General features: G+C 36.4%; 1 long non-coding RNA gene across 2 annotated transcripts in view; it reads right to left on the bottom strand.

Moving 5' to 3' along the window:
• LOC150081401 (uncharacterized) overlaps positions 1–24,460 on the bottom strand; it is a 161,881-nt gene extending 137,421 nt beyond the window's left edge. The window contains exons 1-2 of one of the 2 annotated variants that reach the window (XR_016547270.1): positions 24,364–24,419; positions 10,349–10,465 (exon numbers count right to left, since the gene is read on the bottom strand). This is a non-coding gene — a long non-coding RNA (uncharacterized LOC150081401). Of the gene's footprint in view, positions 1–10,348; positions 10,466–24,363 lie in introns of both variants that reach the window. The other variant, XR_016547271.1, reaches the window with a different exon arrangement.
• Between the last annotated feature and the right edge of the window lie 272 nt (positions 24,461–24,732).

The following is a 24,732-nucleotide window of genomic DNA, read 5'->3' as shown; positions in this document are numbered from 1 at the left end:
ACAGGGTGGATGACCTCGAAGGATCTAAATTGAGGGGCCCACCAAGCTCTCAGCTGCCCACATCAACACCAGTGCTTGTACTTCATCATCACACAACACAGCGGCAACCCCCAAGGCAGAATGCACTAGTCCAACAGGAACTAGTAGTTGTTGGTGACTACTGTCAGGGAAATGGGGAACATGCTATGTAAAAACGGATAGATGGAACAGGACCAGAGTATGTCTGCCAGGGTCAAAGGTTGATGATGTTGTAGAGCAGATATCTTTTAAGGGCACAAAGGGTGATATTGTTGCACACGTTGGCATTAATGATATTAAGAGTAGGAGACCGGCAGAGTTACTTAAAAAGTACAGGTCACTGTTGAAAAAAAGCCGTGAATTAGGGATGAATTTCAAAGTGTCTGCAATTCTGCCCAGACACGATAGGAGGGAGTATATGATGAGAGCCTTGTCGATCAATTCGGCCCTGGAAAGATTGTGCAGGGCTCAGGGGTTAGAATTTTTTTCAACCTGGTGTGTACTTGTTAACAGGAGAGACTGCTTCTACAGGGATGGGATACACCTAAATAGAAAGGGTGCAAGAATATTTGCTGATGCTATCGAGGCAGTGTTAGGTGAGTCGGAAAACTGCTAGTTTGGGGGGGATACAAGGACTAATAGATTAACAGTAGCCACTGGCAGAGGTGAAAGTGATTCTTGCACTACTTCTATTGGAATGAGCAGCAGCCTGAAAAACAAGATGCAGTGTATTTCAGAGACTGCTGGGAGTCATTGCTGTACAAGTAAACACATGGGTTGCATTAGCATAGCTAAGAATAGGAACAGGTGCATGTATACTTGTAGGTACACCAATGCTAGGAGTTTGGTAAATAAATTTGATGAATTTGAGGTATTGCTCAGAACATCAAAGGCAGATATTGTTGGGATATCACAGACGTGGTGTCACAAAGATATAAGGAATGCAGAACTGGAATTTGGGGGGTACAATGTGTACAGGAAGGATAGACAAGATAGGAAGGGAGGAGGGGTTATACTATTATTTAAGAAACACAAAATCAATCCAAGGAAGTGAAGCCAGTCGACATCGCTGGACAGTGCAGTGTCAAGTCAGTTTGGTATGACATAAGCATTGGGAGATCAAAATTGAGAGGAGGAGTGTGTTATAGGCCTAATGACTCTGATGAGTATAATAATGGACTGTACAGGGCAATAGAGTGGGCCAGTAAATCAGTGAGTCTTATAATGGTGGCTTTCAATTTCCCAGATATTGACTGGAATTTGTGGGTCGGTCACTCACACACTAGCAAGACTTTTGTGGATTTATTGGATGATTGTTTTCTACATCAGCATGTTTGGGAGGTAACTAGAGGGAGTAATACTCTTGATCTGATAATCAGTAGTGATTCTCCATGCATTAAGAATCTGCAGATAAAGGAACCACTAGGGGGCAGTGATCACAGTGTGCTGAAGTGGGTTTTACTCAGAGGTAACTACCATTAGGGGTAAAGGGAAGGGTTTGTGCTTTTGTAAAGGTGACTACGGTGGTCTGAGACAGTATTTAAATTATATATGGTGGGACCAACTGATGATGTTACCAACAGAAAATCCAAAATGGGAAGCATTCAAAGAATTTATCTTGAAAGCTACTAGGCTCTATATACCTAAGAAATATTGTTCAAGGTTTAGGCCTAAATGGATGTAAGATGAACTAATGAGACATGTGGCACAGAAGAAAAATGCAGGGGATACATACAAATTAATGGGTGACATGGAAGCCTATGATAGATATAAGCTGGTCTGTAACAAAGTCACAAAGGAGATTAGGCAGATTATAAGAAATCCTTAGCAAAGGATGCAAAGAAAAATGACAAAGAGTTCTTTACCTATGTAAACTCTAGAAGGAAAGGGATGAATCAGATTGGTCCAGTAGATATTGAGGGTTGAACTGTTGATGATCCTGCTCAGGTGGCTAACAAACTAAATGAGCATTTTGCATCTACATTCACCTATGAGGAGTTATTCAGGGAGGGGAATGCCAGAGACGTATTCAACTCTGGCAGTAAACTAGAGAATCTTGTAATAACTGAGAGGAAAGTGGAGGAGAAATTGTTGAAGATAAACATAAAAAAGGCACCTTGGGTGGACGGGATCTATCCATTTATATTAAAGGAGTCAGCAAAGAAAGAAAGCAAACCCTTAGCCATAATTATGAGAGCTTCTTTGGACTCAGGGGAGGTACCCATGGACTGCAGATGTGCAAATGTGACCCCAATTCACAAAAGAGGGTCAAAGGGCAACACAAGTAATTATAGACCTGTGAGTTTAACTTCTGTTCCAGGAAAATTAATGGAGGCACTGGTTAAAGAAGCACTGCAGGATCATCTAGACAAGACTTCAGTTATAGCTCGGACACAGCATGGTTTGTTAAGGGGACATCTTGCCTGACCAATTTGATTGGATACTATGATGCAGTCAGAAAAGAACTGGATGTGTTTACTTGTACCGCAATGACTCCCAGCAGTCTCTGAAATATCCTGCATCTTGTTTTCCAGGCTTCTGCTCATTCCAATAGAAGCAGTGGAAGAATCACTTTCACCTCTGCCAGTGGCTACTGTTAATCTATTAGTCTTTGTATCCCCCCAAGCTAGCAGTTTTCCGACCCACCTAACACTGCCTCAATAGCATCAGCAAATATTCTTGCACCCTTTCTATTTAAGTGTATCCCATCCCTGTAAAAGCAGTCTCTCCTGTTAACAAGTACAGTCCAGGCTGAAAAAAATTTTACCCCTTGAGCCTTGCACAATCTTTCCAGGGCCCAATTGATCGACAAGGCTCTTATCATATACTCCCTCCTATCGTGTCTGGGCAGAATTGCAGACACTTTCAAATTCAACCCAAATTCAAATTCACGGCTTTTTTCAACAGTGACCTGTACTTGTTAAGTAATTCTGCCGGTCTCCTGCTCTTGATATCATTAGTGCCAACATTTACAACTATATCACCTTTTGTGCCCTTAAAAGATGATATCCGCTCTACAACGTCATCAACCTTTGCCCCTGGCAGACATACCCTGGTCCTGTTCCACCTATCCTTATTGATGAAGGTATATATCAGGTTTAATGTCCAAGTTTGCAGATGATACAAAGGTTGGCAGGGTTGTTAACGACAGTAAAGACAGTATGCTACTGCAACAGGATGTAGAAAATTTGGGGCAGATGGGCTGAGAAGTGGCAACTGAAGTTTAACATTGACAAATGCAAAGTATTGCATTTGGGTAGAAGTAACCCCAGAGAAATGAATGTACCAACTGTGTGGTAAAAAGTCAAGTGCAGCCATTATCAACCCACTGCAGGATGGAAGCCTCCTCAACAATTCATGCTGAGGGTATTGGACCATAATCTGCCACGCTGGTCCAGTGCGGGTTGGCAGATTGACCGTATTCAGCAGTCAGGGGCTTGAACCCCCAGTCTACTCAAAGAGCATGTGCTACTGCCCACTCGGGTGTGGTACTACACTTAAGGTAGAAAATGAAGAAGACCTGGGAATAATTGCAGTCAAATATGAAGTTCGCTAAGGGGTGCAGATGGGCTGCCAAGGCAGATCATGGAGTCTTGTCAATGATATATAGGAATTTTGCTAGCAGGGACAGGAAGGTGATTATCTGGTTATACAAGGCAATGGTCAGGCCACACCTAAAGTACTGTGTACAGGTCTGGAGGCCTTATTTTAGGAAGGGTGTAGAGTTGCTAGAACGAGTACAAAGAAGGGCAACATGATTGGTGAGGGGAACAAAGGGGTGCTCTTACTAAGAAAGGCTTAAGTTCTGAAAATTGCAACACCTGGAGAGTAGAAACCCGTGAGGTGATCTGATTAAGGTGTATAAGGGCCTTGAATGGGTTGAGCAAACTGAATGCTGATGGGATTCTTTCTCTTGCTCAGATTAAGAACCTGAGGGGGCACAGATTCAAATTGAGGAAAGAGAGTTGTAGAATAGATGTGCAGAAATTTGCCTTTAGCCAGCGGGTAGTTGATTGGTGGAACAGACTTCCATCTTTTGTTGTGGAAGTTGATAGCCTAAATAAATTTAAAGCTGCGCTGTACAGGCATTTGTAACGAAGGAGGGGTGAAATGGGAGGGATTTTTTTTTGGCGGATGCGGCAGAAGCTTGCTTTCTTACATTGTATGCCTCTACTAATGCTAATGAAAAAAAAAATTTTTAGAATCTTCTCTACATTCCTATTTTTTAAGCTTGTTACTCCGTATCTCACTTGTGTGTGCCATCTTCGTTGTTAATGATTGCGTTTTTGTTTTGCTTTTTAGTATTTTAAATTTTACAATCCTAAAAAAAAAAAAATTTTTGAGTGAAAAAAATTTACGTAATTCGGGCTTATGTAAGTCAGGGACTTACTGTACTTGTTGCAGCCTTTTCTTCAGTTAAATGAATTTTTTTTTTTTAAAAGCCAAATAATACACCCGAGATTCTGCAACGATCTCATCTCCTCCAGATCTAACCTTGAAAATCATTGCATTTGTGAAATAAAATGGGAATATAGAAGGATAAAAATTAGAATATATAATTAAATGAAAGATTTTGTATTTTCATTGACCTTGAAGCGATCAATGAAAGGGGCCTTGAAAAGGCACATGACAGTGTTCCAAGAAAACTCTTATGGGAAGCACTGAAAGAGGCAAGTATTAGTGGACAACTGATTAACATTATTAGACAATTTACAGGAATAATAGATGCAGAATTAAAGTGGGTTTGGCTTTGTCACTTGAATTACAGACCAGTTAGTTTAGCTTCCATTCCGGGGAAAATAATGGAGTCACTGGTTAAAGAGGTGATACAGGATCACCTAGACAAGACTTCAGTAATAGTTCAGACACAGCATGGGTTTGTTAAGGGGAAGTCTTGTCTGACCAATTTGATTTGGATTCTACAATGTCATCACAAAGGAACTAGATGCAAAAATAATTTTGATATCATATATTTGGATTTTAGGAAAGCTTTTGGCACTGTTGCGCATGAAAGACTACTGTACAAATTGGAGCAGTATGGTATTAAGGATAAGTTGCTACAATGGATAAAAGGATGGTTGAGTGGGAGAAGACAGTGGTAATCAATGGACACTGCTCTTCATGGACTAATGTCATTAGTGAAGTCCCCAGGGTTCAGCATTGGGCCCACTGTTTTGTATATTTATCAATGATATTGATGAATTATATTGATCAGGCTTAATGTCAAAGTTTGCAGATGATATAAAGGTTGGAAGGGTTGTTAATGACAGTAATGGCAGTGTACTTCTGCAACAAAATCTAGAAAATTTGGGCAAAGGGGGTTAGAAGTGGCAATTAAATTTTAACATTGACAAATGCAAAGTACTGCACATGGATAAAAATAATTTACACTACTTGGAATACTGTGTTCATGTATGGAGACCACACTTAAAGAAAGACTGTTCTCCTTGAAAGGGTCCAAAGATGGGTAACTCGCCTGGTGAGATCGGCAAAAGGGCATCCATATGAGAAGACTGAATATGTGGGTTGTAGTGCTTGGAAACTAAGCACCTTAGAGGAGACTTGAATGAATGGGGTGTTTAAGACTGAGAGACATAAGCAAAATTAATAAGGACAAAATTTTCACAGTTATAAATAATTCTAGGACTATGGGCCATAATTTCATGTTACAGGGGGAGTTGTTTAGATTGAATTGCAGGAAGTTTTATTTTAGCCAGGAAGTTATAAATTACTGGAATAAGTTACCTACATGGGTGGTGGAGGCTGACAGTCTGGGGAAATTCAAAGGTCAGCTGGATAATTACCTAAGATAGGAGGGAAATGCATAGATTGTCCATTTTCTTTTCTCTTATTAATTTTTATTGTTATAATTTTTTTCTTATTATTATTTTGTTTTTATTCTTATTATTTTATTTTTTTTTGGCTGGTGCAGCATAAGCCATAGGCTTCCTTGCACCATGTGGCCATTACTAATACTAATAGCCCCAGAGAAATGTACCAACACTGCGGTACTATACTCAGGGTGGTAGAAAATTAAAAAGTAATTTTTAATTTTCTACCACCCTGAGTATGGGTGTAATTGTGCAGTCAGATAAGAAGTTTTCTGAGAATGCGGACAGACTTCCAGAGCAGGTCATGGAGTATTGTCAATGATATACAGGAACTTTGCTGTTGTTGTTATTATTTGGTTTTTAGGAGCATTAGCAACTAAGGCCATATTGCTCCGAGGATATGCGGTGGTCATTCCCTGACCTTTCTGCATGCCCCGTATTTGGTGGTCACCGGCTTGAGCCCTGGTCTAATCAAGAAGCGTGTGCTACGCACTGCTGCTCTTACCCACCTGTCTACAGAGGTGCCAGGAATTTTGCTAGTAGAGAAAAAGAGGTGATTATCCCTTTGTATAAGGCAATGGTCAGGCCAAGCCTTTAGTATTGCGTACAGGTCTGGAGGCATCATTTTAGGAAGGATGTAGAGTTGCTTGAGCGTGTACAGAGAAGGGCAACAAGATTGGTGAGGGGAATGAAGGGGTCCTCTTACCAAGAAAGGCTTAAGTTCTGCAAACTACAGCAGCTGGAAACCAGGCACCTGCAAGGTGATCTGAGTGAGGTATATAAGGCCTTGAATGGGTTGAGCATGTTGAATTCTGATGGGATTCTTCTGCTTGCTCAGATTACGAGCCTGAAGGGGCATAAATTCAAACTGAGGAAAGACAGTTGTAGAATAGATATGTGGAAATTTGCCTTTAACTAGCGGATGGGTAATTGCTGGAACAAGCTTCCATCTGTCATTGTGGAAGTTGATAGCTTAAATAAATTCTAGGAGGAACTAGACAAACGTTTAGAGGGAAATGGATGTGTAAAACTGGTTTTCTTTTTTTCCTTTTTTGGGCTGGTACTACATAAGCTCATATGCTTGCTTTCTTGCATTACATACTACTACTACTAATTCCACACTTCAAAAGGCTTATTACCAGGCTGTTGCATATCACCAAAACTTTTCAAAATTTATATAGACATCTGCCTGAGATCCTGGTCAAAAAAATTCAATAAAATGGGGCCTGAGATCCTGGTCAAAAAAATTCAATAAAATGGGATTGTTGATGAATATAAATGATGGGGTCTAAAAATCAATTTTAGCAACTGAAATGTCTTCAGGATCAGGACATTGTAAATATTGAAGGTTTTCATATAAAATAAATCAATACTAGTCACTAGTTGGCATATCTGCATCAGAGAAATGAATATGGAAGAAACACTTTGCAAGTCCTGACATGTCTGTACCTTTCACAAAGGAAGTAGTACGCATATTCCACATAAATGGAATGTTTATCTAAGAAAACAATTTTGTTTGTAAAAAAAAAAGCTATATGTGATAGGTAAAAACAGTTTGAATTTTTAGAATTACACTAAAAGTACACCCAGAAACACCATGAATCTTGGAAACATCAAAATCTATGCAGACCAGTGTTATCATTATCACTTCTTTTATAAAACAAAACACTGATGTGATGCATAATAATTCTGCTAAATAAAATGCCTACAAACTGACTGCTACACAAATTATATTTGCAATAAATTATGTAGCAGTGAATTTGTATTTTTTTTTTTTAAATAATGAAATTTTCATGCATCACATTTGCATGACAGATATTATACAGAAAAGATATGCGGTTTAATTAACCATCGCACAAACTTCTGTTCTATATGTTCTGCCTTGTATGCAATACAAATAATAGTCATGGGGAAGTGTCCCAATTTAGGAAGCAATCAATATTTTTAAAGAAAATAACTGTACGAGATGGCAACTCTTCTGATCTGTTCATGATCTTCCCCGAATATAAAGAAAAAATTTACTTAATCCACGTTGCCAATACAGTCCGTATTTTAGAAATACAATCCAAAACTCTGCCCCATTCAATAATTAGTAAAGGCAATCTCTCCTACCAATCATTTATTAATCAATGTGAGCTGAACACACTGTTCATGCCACACAGGTTGGAGTGCATGGCAATGAAAAACTGACCAGTTGCCAAGTTTCACACCAAACTTTACCATCAGATAAGGCAATATCTGTGTACAAAGTTTCTCAAATGCCAGCCAAAGAACATCCATCACCAGAAAGCTCACACTCCACTTCGGAATAACTAAGCCTCTCCAGCTAATCAGAACAGCAAAAGCAGTCTTCACCAGATTCCAACTAATAGTAGTTTCAGAGTCTTGCAAAAACTGCCTTAAGTCAATTGCAAATGCCAAGTAACCAGCTACTTTAAAAAATAATTTTCAAAAGTAATTGTTCAAGGAATCCACAAAAGGCAAAGTGAGTGTATCACATTATTCCTTATGTTCATGCTCATTGCATTATACACTTCAAGGGTGTTAGCCTTCTTTAGGTAATTTACCAGGCAACATTTCATCTGCTCAAATTATTCCATATACTTGGCCAGATCCATCTATACATGGCTACGGTTGCCATCTGTCCAGGTTTCACCTAGATACACTAGGTTTACATAACATGTCCCAGCATTTTCTTTCCATTTCATTTCTCCAAGTCATGGGATGGGAAGAGTTTCCATACCATTTTGGGGAAGTGTCCCCTGCATCCGAAATGTAATTTACAAAACTATTCAAAAATCCATATCGTATGAGTACAATGTTTTGAACTAGTAAATAGACAGAAGACTGATACAGGGTACAAGTTGGCAGTTGAAGGATCTTGCCATTACTTTGGAAAAAGTAGAGGTAACTGCAATGAGACAACAGCTGGGAGGGGGGGATTTTTTTCTTTTTTAGCAACTAGCTGGATATAAGCAAATTTCCATGCAGACGAAAAACACCAGTGGAATAAGAGTGTAAAAAAAAGTGACACAAAACTGCAGAAAACTCTAGAGCAGAACTCTAGAACAAGCGGAAAAATGCCATCAGAACCTGGAGATCTGTTAGCATCAAGACTGTTCAGAATTCTTCTAATGTCCTTGTGCCAATAGATGTGAAGCATTCAACAGAATGTTTGATATTGCAGAAGGTGACTTACCAAGATAATAGATACAAGAGCTAGAAGAAAAGTAGGACACTAATAATTATTATAATCAGCCTTATCTTTAGTTGATCTTAATTCAATTTAGAACAGCCAGAGAGCAAAAGGTTCAAATTGCCAGTTGAACACAAAGTTTTTTACTCTTGGCTGTTCTAAATTGAATTAAGGATTGATTAAAAACATTTTTACAACTATATGCAAGCTAAAATGTAGACAGAAAATGAAGCTGAAGATGTAAACTGTGATATGCTATATTCTTATCTTGAACAGCTTTGGCACATTTAGTGGAAAATAAAGTTTAGATAAAGCACGAAATTTTAAGGTGGAATGAGGAACGATGTTCCTATCATTATCTTTTTTTGGAATACAGTATTTCCTTCATTGCAACCTCTGCCCTTCAGGTTGTGCTATTACACAAATCACTAAAAAAATCAGTTACTATAATTTTATATGTTTTGTTCTTCATAACTAACAAAAGTTGTCAAGCCAACTGTTCAAAGCTTTAAAATTTCATCAACCCTAACCTATTAGCAATATTAAGTGATTTTTCCTTTAAGGGATCAGTATTGGTTCTGATTCAATCAGAAGCAATCGACAATCATTCCAATGCTACTAGGAAAACATTTTTTCATTTATTTTTTGCCCACATTTTAAAAAGATAAAATTTTTTTAATATTTCAGACATAAAAAAAAAAGTCATGTTAACAATAAATCTCTCAACTAGTGTACACTTTTATCTCTTTTATCAGCATCATAGCACTTCAACAACACTTTCTCCATCAGAAACATTTTTTAAAACTCATCCAATTATACAATTGAATAACTAACCCCAAAAATAAGCAAAGGAAATAACATTAGAGCAGGTTAGTATTTTAAGTAATTTCAGTAGCACAGTGAATTAAATTTCAAGAATATCTTGCATCTACCATTATTGAGGCTCCTTTAATGCAAGGAAGCACGTATTCTGCTGATGTATTAAGAAATACCCATTATTCAGATGTTCAATAACGGAGGTTCTCCTTTATATGTTTTGTAAAATAAAAGGTAAATAATAATAAAAGATTGTTTTATAAACAATTCAAACATAAAATGAACAGTATCTGACTTTCCTTAATAATAGAGTCAACAGTTTGGTGAAATGAACTGTACTTGATATAAATCTGAAAAAAACAGTAGCAGGGTTTGTCAGACCCTTTCATGTATAATTTCAAGTAAGCAAATAAGGGTTACTTCCAAAACTACTCAAATAAACCTGTATGTACAATTAGGAAGGTAGATAAGAGTAACAACCACTGACCTTGAAGTGCTAATTAATATGGAATAGATATTTCACTGAGGGGATTGTCAGACCAAGCACCACTGCTACTGGATTAAGCATTGAATTTTTATGGAACGGCTCCCAATATAGGGTCAGCTGGCAGAAAGACTATTTTTAACACTTTTATCAATTTCAGATGTATTCATTCATTCAGGTTGTCCAATCAACAACTGAATAGTTTAAATATTCATTTATACATATTTATCAAGAACTTATACTATAACCTTTAACTTTATACTATAACTTATTTGACTGACTATTTTTTGTTATACACTTTTTTTTTCTCATATGCTGTTTAACATTTGTCCCACACTCTTTTAAAGGAAGTGTGCAACTATCCATGAAGCTACTGATTTCAGTGATGAAACCAAAGGGCAATAGTGAACAGATCATGTTTACATTGAGCCAGTCAATTTTGAAATCTTTATTATTGTTGACAATTACCCAAGAAATAAAAAAAATTATCTGAATTTATAGCTCATATAAGAGCACATGCATTAAAGGGAATGTAAAAATAAAATAAGGAATAACAAATATGAATTGGCAATATATAAAAAAAAAGTGTGTGAAAACCAGGATTAATTTATTCTATTACATTTTCTCAACCACAGGTATACATTTTCTTCAAATTTATGAAGACTGATTCTTTCACCTTTAAGATGTATTATGAGTTCAGGAAAAAAAAAAAAAAAAAAAAAAAGGTTTTTATTCTCTTCCTTCCTCTAAACTTGATCACAATGAACTTCCTGTTGCATAATTGAAAGTTTAATTACTAGTTCTATCATTATTTCTTTTTAATCTGTTTCCTCAAATAGACTGTCACTTTCACTCTCTAAGGCTATGTCTACTTCAATTTCATCTGAGAAAGATTCTTGCTCAGAATATTTAGCTTAAAAATGTTTTTGCTTCAAAGTGCAGTTACTAGATTTCTGTGTTGCCCTTCTCTCTCTCTCTCTCTCTCTCTTGTAAATTTTCTATTTTAGCTTCTTCTAGTACAAGAACCTCATTATTATTAAAACCTCTTCATAAAACTGATGTTTCAGTCTTGGTACAGGCCTAATATACTTTTCATTATGATGATTAGGCCTACAAGATGAATTTATTGAAAATTTTTTTGGAAATATCAGTGACAGCGACTGATGATAATGGGGCATCATTTAATCATAATCTGACATTGTATCAGGTGCAGATTCTTGTTTAGGAAGTTCTGCTTGATACATATCATTTTTCATGTTTTAAAAAAAAGTGTTGAAGGTTATCACAGAATTGCACCAACAAGAAGCCATAGGCTTCTCAGCTGGAGTTGAATTTTTACAACAGGATGCAGGCTGTTAAGATTAAAAGGAATTCATAACCATATCTGAAGGGTCTGTAACTGCTGTAAGACATGGATATGGAGTTGTCTTCGCTGAAATGGATGGCTGCAAACATCCAGACTCATACCTTTCAAGATCAACCTACTATGTAAACATCGGTACTGACAAAAACCATTTTCCTTCATAGATTCAACTATTCAACGTAGCTCCATGAATTTCCATTATAAGTCTACATGAATCATTACCATTCTGCTCTCTTCTGTGCTACAAGTCCACCCCTCTCAAACTGGTCCTTAGCAAGCTGAATACAAATTTATCTGGAGGTTGTAACTTATTATTATAATGACCAAGGAATGCATCAGAACTTTTATTTCTGATAGCTTCTTTCAGTCTAAAGCTAATATGGCTGCAGGACTTCATACAATACATAGCATTCTGGCCAGGAAGATTTTTAGTTGTTCAACTTTATTTACATGGGAGGTATGGCCTGCTGTGAACTAGTGGTAGATCTGCATCTACTTTCTCACATCCATTTTTTAAATATTATGTACAGAGTTTCAGGGTAAGCATTAAGTGAAATCCAACATGCTTGTATTGCAGTATGCTTAAATATGATCAGAGACAGCAAATGCTTTCCCAATAGCAGACATGCGGGCTAACACTGTTGTTGATCCTACAAGATCAATCAGATTCTACTTAAATGCTCTGCCTTTCTGATCTGTTTCTCTTACTCTGCTATGAGCAGTGACAGCCTGATTTGCCTGCATTAAATGAAAATGGTTTTGCCTGCAGTGTTAAAATTATGCTCGATTACAGCACCTTCTAATTTACCAAAAAAAAAAAAAAAAAAAAAAAAAAAAAATTAGAAATGATGTCAATCTTTATGGCATCTTCATGCAACCTTTATACATACTTAGATTTTTCCAGTGACTGGATGCCTGTGATAGATATGTATTACCAAGTCCTCTCATGACCTGTTTCACCAAAGGGTTTTAATAAATGCTTAGCTTTCCACATATTGAGCAACTGGGTTATGCAGTTTTTGTTTATCATATTAAAGTCCCTCTTTTGATTTGTTAATAAATATCTTGCAATGTCATTTTCTACAATAATTGTCTACATTCTGGTCCACCTATATTTAATTGTGCTTTTCTGCCATTAATTCAACTGCAGAATTACTGATTTAGGAACACCATAATAATGCTGTTCAGTTTGCTGCATGTTCACATTTTTTATATTACATCTCACAGCATTTCTGATGACCTCCAAAGAATAAGGAGGTGGATCCTTTTAGTATAGTATCAGGGCAGTTCTGAAATTATCAAAGAAAATGTAATTAATAATTCTCCTAATCACAACAATATTATTAGTTTTTTCTGCTTTTTTTTTTTTTTTTTTTTACACATTTACCCCTAAAGCCACATTCACATTTTCCCAAAAGTCAAGCAACTGGGGTATATGTAAACAATGGAATAAACCAGAAATTTCTTTACAGAAATTCTGTTGTATCATACCATTTATTTGAATGCATAAACAGAATGTTCACTGAAAACAGTTTACTTATCTTTATATTAAGGAGAAACTCTGAGTTGTAACACAAAGTATAAACACAAGTCTTTGCTAGAGTGCTTGTAACAAAATAACCTTCTAGCAGAATATATCTGCAAGCCACGCCATTAACAAGGACTGTACTACCAAAAACATGCTAAATACTGCAGATTGACTGTGCTTTGACAAATTTCAGTGGTGTTTAAAATTACACCCTATGACATTAAACAACTTAGGACAAACTGAAAACTGCATAGTCAAAATAAATTTATTAATCATTGTGCATTTGAATTAAAGCAAATTTTAAGCTGCTGGAAGTGAAATGCTCACATATTTGCTTGTAACATTAACAGGCTCTATGAAAGGGATTCCAAATTTATGCAAATAAAATAGTTATGTACAATGGTATCATATGTATTTAAATTAATACAATCAGTTATAGTCAGAAAAATCAAAATAAATAATATTTATTGAAATTACTGATACAGGTACAGAAAAAATTATATTTCAAAAAAAAATCACCACAAAAACAAAAATAATAAATATTAACTTAATTAATATTCCTTAATTTCTCACACTTAATTTTACATATCTTTTTCTACTCTAGCTGATCTAAGCAATTTGGTAAATTTGAATTTCATGTAAAAAGGCGGTTAATTAAAGCTATAGAACTGGTTTCTTTTTTCAAGTCATTTTAAAATGCATAACTGAAAACTCTTTCTGTAAAGTCAGTTATGGCTTAATTCAATGCAAGTCACTAGATTTTTTAACCCAGAAACAAGTCATCAATTGGAGAATTTCAGTTAGTCCAAACTGAAAGGTTTATAACACAGCCAGATATATATTTTTTAATTCTGATTAATAATATTCTTCCTCCAGTTTTTACAAACACATCACAAAGTAAAGCACTCACTGGTCAGCTGCTAAAAAAAGTGGTAGTTTAGTAACAGACCAATGAGTTTTGCTCAATGGCATATTTGCCAGCATTAAACTAAGGGTGCATGAACAGGGTATATGCACTGAGATATCTTCATAAATGCAATAGGTTTTTTTAATTACTTCACAACCCTTGGTCCTTGAGGTTGTCACACACATTCTCTCAGATATGCCAGACAAGCTGTACTTGCTACCTGGGAGTCTAAAACACTGATGGAACTGATATTGGGTGACACTCAAATCAAGTGGACCCACTCTGTGACAGCCAAATCCTCTGCTTGCACCTTCACGATGGTGAGACTGTTAGTAATCCTGAGTATAACCTCCATGCACAAGTACATGGTGGGTGACCACCCAGGTGTGAACCAATGTAAGCAGGGGTTGAAGTGTGGCGCCCACACCACATCGAGGAACGCCGCCCCTCTATGTTACGAGGCAGTACTAGGTGGTAGATGACTCTCATCAACCAGTGCAATACCACCACTTTGCTTATTGGAGGATTGAAGTGGTGGAACCCATGTTTAGTCTCTAGAGTTAATTTACAGTCAACCCTTCCCTATCTCTTCCATCATGCAGTATGATTGATGACTTTTGAGGTTATGATGAACATCGTGGCGAGATCCAATATTCCTTACATTTCAAGGGTACAGCTCTAAAACAGTGTTCGCAGGCCGGCCGCTAGTTAGTACACCGGACCGAACCTATTCGTAACTCTCTAGGAGGCATCCGGATCAGCTAGTGTATAATCTTGCTATCTCTACTCTGCCAGATAGTGAGTGGAGGGAGTCTAAGTAGTGTGTATGTGGAGACAACTGTCGGGGCCACATTATGTCAAGGATCTGGGTATATTCTTATCATGTGTATGCGATATCCAAAAATTTCATTACTTCGTACAGCATGTCCCACCAACTTTTCTTACTATTGAATACACTATGAATTGTCAAACTAATAGAGCAAGCTTATCTGCAAAAAGATCTAAACCTCCCAAGAACTTCCTAATTCATTTCACAAATATACGTGGTCTCAATTCTAATCTCAACGATGTCCATTTCCACTTGCAGTCTGCCAAACCCCATCTACTTTTTCTGACAGAATCTCAGTTATCGGTTGATTCAACTACTGCTCATCTCAGATGCCAAAATTATTCGCTGTATGATTCCTTTCGCCTCAAAGATGGTACTTGTGCATATGTCCGTTCTGATATTCTGTCAGAGACTTGCCAATTTGGAATCTCCTCTCTTTGATCTTCTCTGGCTTAAAATCGCTCTATCTCATTCTGTCATATTCATCTGTTGTCTCTACCATTCTCCCAACTCTACTAATCACTTGCAACTCTTTGGAACTTGACTTTCTCCAATCCAACTTTTCTAACAGTGAGGTAATTTTCCTTGGCAATTTTAATGTTCGCAACTCCAGCTGGCTTCTGTTTTCTAGTCACACCGACCCAGCTGGTCGAGATGCTGAGGCTTTTTCAATTACTAATGACCTTGCACAGATTGTTCATTTACCTACAATAATACCGGACAATCCTAATCATACAGCCCATATGCTTGATCTTTTTCTCACAAACAACCCTTCTAAGTACACGGTCGAAGTGAGAGGTACTTTAGGCACTTCAGATCACAACTTGGTGATTGTCTCTTCTCCAATGGAACCTTTATCTCATGGCTATTCCCAACCTCGTGTTGTTTGGCATTACAAGAAGGCAAAATGGAATAACCTGTGAGACTTGTTTTCTTCTTTTCCTTGGTCGGATTACTGTTTCAAAACTTCTGATGTCCACGTTTGCTCACATCGAGTCAGTGAAATTATTCCTCCAGGAATGGAATTCTTTATCCCACACTCCACTTTAAAATCTCGTCCTTTATCTAAACCTTGGTTTTCCAATAAATGTGCTAAGGCTGTTCGAGAGAAGAATGTTGCATATCGTAATTGGCTTGTTTCTAATTCTTCAGTTTCATTTTCTGCGTACATCAAAGCTCGCAACAAATGTAAAGCAGTTATTAATCAGTCCAAACTAGAGTTTGAACAGGATAAGAGTAGAAAAACTTGCTTCTTGCCCTAATGGTAGCCAAGCATTCTGGTCTCTTGCCAAAGCTATTGGCCGCAACTTTTGCCCATCTCTGCTCCCGCCTCTGTCCAAACCAGATGGTTCTGTTGACAATTCAGCCAAGGATAAAGCTGACCTGCTAGCATCATATTTTTCTTCCAACTCGTGTATTAATGATCTTGGTAAAACACCTCCCACAATTCCCAACATGCTCCATTCAATGCGTCTTGTGGTCTTCCGTCAAAAGGATGTCGAAGGATTTTGATGAATCTTGATGCTAAGAAAGCTCCAGGTCCCGATGGTATTTCTCCACTTGTTCTCAAAACCTGTGCTACTGAACTTACTCCAATTCTTTGCCTCCTTTTTTCAATTTCTTATTCCAAAGGTGTTTTTCCTTCTGCTTGGAAATTTGCTCATATCCAGCCAGTTCCTAAAAAGGGTGACAAATCCTTCCCATCCAATTATCATCCCATTGCAATTACTTCTACTCTTTCTAAAGTAATGGAGAAATCAATTAACTGCCAAATCTTAAACTACCTAGAAACCTTCCGTCCGATCAACGATCGCCAGTATGGATTCCGTCAGTGTCGATCCACTGGTGATATTCTGGCTTATGTTACCCATTTATGGACTAATTCAATGAAAAGGTTTGGTGAAACACAAATAGTTGCTCTTGACATCTCAAAGGTTTCCATCGTGTCTGGCATAAAGGTCTTCTAAATAAGCTTCCATCTTATGGTTTGCCAACTGTTTTTAGTAATTGGTTATCCAGTTTTCTCTCTGATCACTCACTGAGGGTGATGGTAGATGGCTCTCTGTCTTCTAACTTCTCACTAATGCCTGTGTCCCACAAGGCTCAGTTCTTTCCCCTACTCTTTTCCTCTTGTATATTAATGACCTTCTTCCATTGACTGGAAATCCTATTCATAGTTTTGCTGATGATAGCACATTGCATTCCACTTTCCATTTTGAGAAACCTTGTCCTGATCAATCAGCTTCAACTTCTTGAAAATCTGCTACCAATTCCTTAAATGTCAATCTTCAGGTAATTCTCCAGTGGGGCAATGACAACTTAGTTGATTTCAACCCTTCTAAAACTCAGTCTTCTCTTATATCTCGCAAAAAGAATTCTTCTGCTCCTATGCTTATCTTTAGTGACACTCCGATTTCTTGGCAAAATGATATCTCTCTTTTGGGGATTACCCTGACTTCTAATCTCTCTTGGCACAAGCACATTACAAATATTGCTTCCTCTGCATCTAAAAAATTTGGTTTTCTCTTTTGCTCTCGGCGTTACTTTTCTTCCAAACAGCTGCTCACTCTGTACAAATCGCAAATCCGCCCTGCCATATAATATCGTTCCCACACCTGGGGTGGTGCCTCCAGAACCTCTCTCAGGCTTCTTGATTTCATTCAGAAGAGGGCAGTTAGGTTAATTAATGATTCTTCTTTAACAAAGTCTCTCCCTCGCTATCTCATAGACGTACTGTTTCTGCTGCATGCCTCTTCTACAGATTCTTCCATGAGCACTGTTCTCCCGAATTAGCTACTACAATTCCCGCTCTCTCTTTCAAAACAGTCCGAACACGTGCCGCCACCAGCCAACATCCATTTACTGTCCAACTTCAAACTCACAGAACCAAGTTTTCATCTTCCTCATTTATTCATTCAACTACTGTTTTCTGGAACAACCTTCCTTCATACGTATTTCCTGAAAATTACAGTCTACAGAAGTTCAAATCCAATGTCAACAAATATCCTCTTTTGTCTTCTCAACCTCCAACCCAAGCACGGCACTAAGTACTATAGATTCTAATACCTCTCGTGTTTGGTAAAAAAAAAAAAAAAAACCCAAGTGCTCACCCAAGCTCGCTTCCACACTATTCTTTAAGAAATTTATGAAGTAATTACATATGAATATTCATCACTTAAGCACTTCCCTTCTGAATTATAGTCCACTTTCCTTATTTTGTAGAATTGAGTGAAGGCAAGGGATGCTTGTTAAGTTACACTTTGTTTTTTTTATTAAAGTAATTAATGCACTGTGACTGACTAAGAACCTTTCTTTACATCCATATCAGAGCAGGTGTTTGAAATGGCCTCCTTGAAGCAGCAATACATATTTCAGGGCATCCTATTATAGGTGGATGAGCAGATCTTAAAGTTCCTGGCGTATTCCAAAATGTCTGACAACCTTCCACAATCCATTCTCAGAGAACATGCATTATGGACTAGGGTAGCATAAACAACAGCCTAAAGGTGTCCCCATGAGAAAAAGTCCAGTGAATTTAAATCGGCCGAGTGTACAGATTGCGGAGTTGATCCACCCCCCACCAATCTGATGGACTAGATCAGTGGTTTTCAACCTGGGTGCCACAACAACATTCCAGGGGTGCCACATAATTTGAGTTTAAGTTACTTAAACTTATTATTTTTAATTTATATGTTTATTTCATTTAGAAAGGTGTACAGTACCTTTTTAATGTTGTGGTGATCTATAATTTTTGATGTTTACTTAGTACCTCCATATAAAGAATAAAATTATATACTGTATATATACAATTTGTATTATGAAATGTAATTTTTATAAATATATTATTGTAATAAATATCATATAACATATATACACACACACAGGTATATACAGAGAGAGAGAATCGGATCTAACAGGCAGAGAATTGAGTAGGGGTGCCGCAAAATAAAATAAATTACTTAGGGGTGCCGTTATTAAAAAAAGGTTGTAAACCACTGGACTAGATACGAATAGAAAAATTGAGCACTGAGGTTAAAACGTGCTGGAGACCCATCATGTACAAACCGCATATGATAGCTTGTTTCCAACAAGACTTCCTCTGACATTGTGGATAGTTCCTCTTTCAAGGAATGGCTGTAATTTTAGCCACTGAGAATAGATGACAGAAAAAAATGGACCAATCAGATAGTCACCAATGATATCACCCCGGATGTTCCACTGAAACTGCTGGTGACACTGACGAGGATTTTCCTGTGCTCACTGATGACTGTTGTGAAAATTCATAAAGAATCATAATTCTTTTCAATTGTGATTCACCAGTGAAAAGTAGACAAGGGAGAAAAGAAGGTTCAATACACCACAGAAAAAGCCATTGACAAAACTTGTGGATGAAAATAATCTTGTAAGAGGGCCTCACTTATTCTGCTCATGACAGATAGTTGCTGTTCATGAAGAATTTTCTGTACAGATGAATATGCAACACCTAATACAGCTACTATATTTCTTGTGTTACTTCCAAGAACCTCTCTCAATCGCATCTTTCCATTGTTCCTCTAAAGCAGATATTCAGAGTTCTAATTCTTCCTCAATCAGTGTTAATATATGAAAGGATCATGTCTCTCACAAAAAACACTCAAAAGTTGCAAAAATATCCTTGGCTGGGCACAGCTGTTACAAAACGGTTTCAGTAAAGACACCGATCTTCACTGCTGTTTCTGTTCACTCATCCAAAAAAAATGAACATTTGCCAATTCCAACATTAGAGTATGAATTATTTAGTCAGAGTGAAAAATAATAACAGGGTTACTGATTAAATTCAAGACAACTGATAAACAGAACAACCTAGATTCACTTTTAAGAACTGAAACACTCAAAAGGGGAGATGGATTCATTCCAACTAAACCTTTTGAAGTCAGATCCGCAATGATTTGTCGGGTAATGGAGACTTGCATAGTGGGCATAATTATTGGGGAGAGGTGCTCATACAGAGGACTACAGGAGAAACTTTTTTAAAGCATATTTCATTTATTGTTAATTACCATTAAACTTTAATTTTTGTGTTGGATTTCCAATTGCAATGAAGTTGAATAAGATTACTAATTTCAATCGGGAATGAGCGGATCATTTTTTGAAAGCATATTTAATGCTTCACCTAATTCACTTTACAAATAGTTGAACTTCAAAGAAAATTTTATTATACTGAATTTCATCACTGTGGTCATTGGATTAGGCCGCCAATCTTGGATGTTGCCACAGTTAATGTGATTATGATATTACTAATCTCCAAAGTCTGCTTCCCCAGTGATTGGTGCAGTTTAAATCCTCTTTAACCGTCTGGGTGTTTTTTTTTTGTTTTTTTTTAATTTTTATTGTTCTGATCAAATTTTTATTTATTTACTTTTTTTATTTCTTTGTTTTTGTGTTATCATGAATGTTCTTTGGATATAAATCGTGAATTTCTTCTGCTTTCTGAAAATCAAAGAACCACCAAAGTATCCCAAATTACAAAAAATGAAAATCATTCATCAAGAAGTAAACTGCCAACCATGTCAGTGGCCATAGTCTCCTGGCCAGGTCAATGCCAAACCTTTGGGTTATTTTTGGCATTGCCCAGAATGCAAGAGAAAGAAATCAGTTTTGAAAGACAAATTATTTTAACCAAGTCAAAATTCCTTGAAGGAAGATTGTATGGCATCTCAGTTCCTGGTTACTGCAATAGACTACTATCAGTTCTTTAGAGACAAAAGCTCCTGGAAGTTTTTGCAGGAACTGGTCTTACACAGGGGACCAGGACACTAGTTAAAACTCATTGGTGCGAGCCAAATATCACTGCAATTGGAATCTCAATAAGAAAACCTGAGCTTTCAGGACCTACAAATGTTGAATTTAAACACATATTCAGTCAGTAAGCTAGTAAGGAAACCCTTTACTCCATCACCGGTAGTGATACTGAAGGTTCCACTAAGTATATTAGATCGACAGCACATAACAATATCTCAGTTACCAATAATAAAATTTTATTTATATGACCATAAACTATTCAAAAAACTTTGAGGATCCCAATATGGGTGGCATACCAATTATGTTGAAAGCTTATAGTGTACAGGTGAAGTTTGTATTTAAATGCATAAATGTGACTTCAACCTCATTTGTGCCTAGTTAACTAGTTGAATTTAAGTGGCATGAAGGTATAGAAAAACTTTTGATTTAACCTTAATGTTACCAAGAGAAATCCATGCCATTTTTCTTTTGAATTTCATTAAGTTTATGATTGTAATTTTTATGATGCATGCTGTCTTTCTCTTGCATTATTTCAATGTTTTCACTAGAGTCATTTCTCATCAAATGGAAAAAAAAAAATTACTCATTGTTTCAAGTTTGACTTTCTTTTGAATTAATTCAATAAAATGTTCACATTATTTTCGCATTTTTTTCATTTTCTCATGAAAAAAAAAAAAAAAAAAAAAAGGAAATTACCATTCTTTTGCAGTTTAATTTGGGAAATTACATATTCCTAATCAGCCAATCAGATAGTTCATCAGGTAACATGTTTTGGGGGGCCTGCCCCCCACTATTATCAGCCCCAAACGAGCAAAACCAAACACCTATTTTTTTTTTTAATTACACATTCCTAATGGGCCAATCAGATACAAACAGAGACCAAGAAAAATTAACACTGACATTCTGAACAGGCAAAGTTCATAACCCATCATGACTGTATCACGTGTCTGGGGAAAGAGGAGGAAAACAGCGAGTGGGCGGAGTCTCCACCCATCAATCATTGCTTTCCCCCTCTTCTCCTCGCCACCATTTTGGAGGGTGCACCCATAACTGAATTTTTACCAGCATTTAAATTTATCTGTTCAACTTTTAAAGTATTGTATTCAATCAAGTTTGAAAGTATACAGAATGCATATCAATCTGTTACTTGTCTAAAAATGTCATACCTAACAATCAGGTGGCAGATATTCTTTGTTTTTTGTCAACGGTCAAAAATTTGCACCATAATTTTACACATAAAATTTGATTTTTAAATTGTTCACTTGTTTCTTGTTGATCGATAGCATATCTTTTTTCTGTTGCTCTTTATGATTTTTGATGCTCACATAAATTTCAGCAACCTGGGCCGATGCCATGTTCGCTTGTCCCTTAATCCAATCCCCAGTTCCAGATTGGTAACAATATTCTTCACTGTTTCATCTTCCTCCATAGAAAATTCCTGCCAAATATAATAAAACCAGGAATGCTTTTTGTTCTTGTTTAGTCAGGCTCCTAACAATCAACTTGTCTTTGTGTGCTTCAACTCTGTTTATAAAAATATAAATAAAAGAAAAAAAAGAGTATCAAGAATAGGATCACTAAAAAAATGACCAAATCTGTAAATGGTTAACTGTGATGATTTTGATGTACCAATTACAACACAAGGGAGGTTCGTAACAATATTGTGGCTTCTTGTTCTTACATTACACACAGGCATACTTTTTCTCCATTTTCTGTACTCACAAAGTATGTTCTTAAATATAAGTAATGCTTTAGTGCAGTTTAATTTTCTCTCGCTGTCATATAACCACTTTCAATTTCATAATCGAGATCCTACATCTGAATCAATCTCACTTTGTTTATAGTCACTAAATTTTTTTATCCATTTTTCACAAATGGCATAAATTTATATTAAAACAATTAAACAATTACATAAAATGCAAGACTTATTTTTGAAATAAATTCCTCATTTTCTGTTTTAACAAACTATTTCAGATTTTTAAAAAAATTAAACAATTCTGTTATCTAATTTGAGTGGTTGGGTCTCTAAGAGACAATATGAATCAAAACAGTTCTTGACAATAAGCACAAATTATGCCACACAATATTTTGCTATACTTCAGCCTGAAAGGTATACATGCTTTCGGACTAGCTAATGCCATCTTTAAAATAATTAAAATGTAGTCTGGCCTCAGATCCAACATGCCTATTCTAGGGTTAAAACTAATGAGTATTTCTAGTGTTCAAAAAACACAGCATTAATAGGGAAAAAAATAAGGCCAAATAAATTTAGTAAGTACTCAATTAAATTGGTAAAGGATGAGGCATTAGTGTAATAAGTATAATTTAAAAAATTCAATCACTTTTTTCAAATATTAAGATTAAAGTTTGGAGTGCGTCAGACTACCTGAAACAACTCATGTTACAAAACTGTAGTGGTAATACTGCTGGGTTAACCTAAGGAGTTATACATAGTTACATGCAGTCCTACGTGTTGCACAAATTCTAGCAAACTTGAAATAAGACAAACTTATGAGTACATAGGCAGCACATGTACGGAAAAAACAATAAATGTTAAAAATAGATTTCCAAAGAAAATTTTATTCGTTGACCTTCCAAAAGGAGAATTGTTAAAACTCTAGCCACAAAAAGTTTGATACACAATCAATAGAACATTTATAATGTGTATTCACAATTTCCGTCTCACACTTAAGACCTAGGTCAGCCAAATTATATATATATACAAAATTATTCAGCTGATTTTAAACATTTGACCACACAAATTCAACTTCAGAAATTGGCCAATCTGTACAGGAAGCAAGAAAACGCAACTAACCCATTACAACTTTTAATTTAAAAAAGGTCTTAGTTATTTCCGATCGAATCGTTCGCATCTGTGCTTCCGCACTCACAATTTACAATGAAGTAGGCCTACTGGAACCAATACAATAGTGACTTTGCAAAAGTATGCCGAGCTAATGAGTATAATTTGAACAGCAATTCACTCAGACTTGACTTGTTCCATTTGTATTTACTCCCATTTGTATTTGCTACCTATAATAGAAGCTTTCTATAGATTTCTTTCACAAAGTGCCGACTTCCAAGAAAAAATCTCCACGGCAGAAATGAAACACCAGCAACAATCGACATTCTAGGAACTAGTTTGGTTTGAAGTTTATAATGGAGCATATGCAGCGATGCCATCAAATCTAGTCAGAGTAGGAAAAATCTCGGGAACTTAAATGAATAAGCTGTTTCAATTACCAGCAGCTTTTTCACGTTCGAAATCATTAGCCTGTTCAAGACAACCCTACTGTAGCACAAATTGATAGCTTTTCTGAAATTCGAACCATACTTATATATTCTTGTGAAGCAGTTGGCTAACCGCACCTCTTAGCAACAATATTAGGTACATGGTTTAACTAACACTCAAAAGCAAGTAAACATAAAAGAAAAGTATGTGACGCCATTGTCCTTTTCGTTGTTGCGCAATGCAACGTCAAGAAACACAATCTTCATTAGGCAACGATTTATTAGTATAGTTAAGTTATAATACCATTTCACACAAACCCGTAACTTTAATTCTATTATTTAGAAATGAATATCTCCAAAAGACAAGCGCAATGCTTACCATATATTAATTATCACAAAGCGGACAGAAATAAACAAAAAAATGTCTGAACAACATCACAAGAGCAATGCATTATGGGTAAAGGAAAGCATAACAACGTCGTTAACCGCAAGGGTACCCAAATATTATTAAGGGCGGATTTGTTATTTGAAATAAAGCCACTCCCAGGCTTACGTTATACTCGACTTACGCAAATTGGATTTTACGTAAGTTTCTACAGAACGGTGCAAATTTTATAAAAATCGTGGAAACATATTTTGCATACCGTAGGAATAAATGGAGGTATCATAATGTGAACCCAACAGCACGTTGTGTTTTTTTGGCAATTCGTTCCAAGATCTCGGCAGTTAAAATTTTCACTAAATAACT

Source organism: Mastigoproctus giganteus, chromosome 8 (genome assembly GCF_048544385.1).
Source record: "Mastigoproctus giganteus isolate SK-2022 chromosome 8, ASM4854438v1, whole genome shotgun sequence".
Lineage (NCBI taxonomy): Eukaryota > Metazoa > Arthropoda > Arachnida > Uropygi > Thelyphonidae > Mastigoproctus > Mastigoproctus giganteus.
This window is presented reverse-complemented; position numbering and strand designations above follow the sequence as displayed.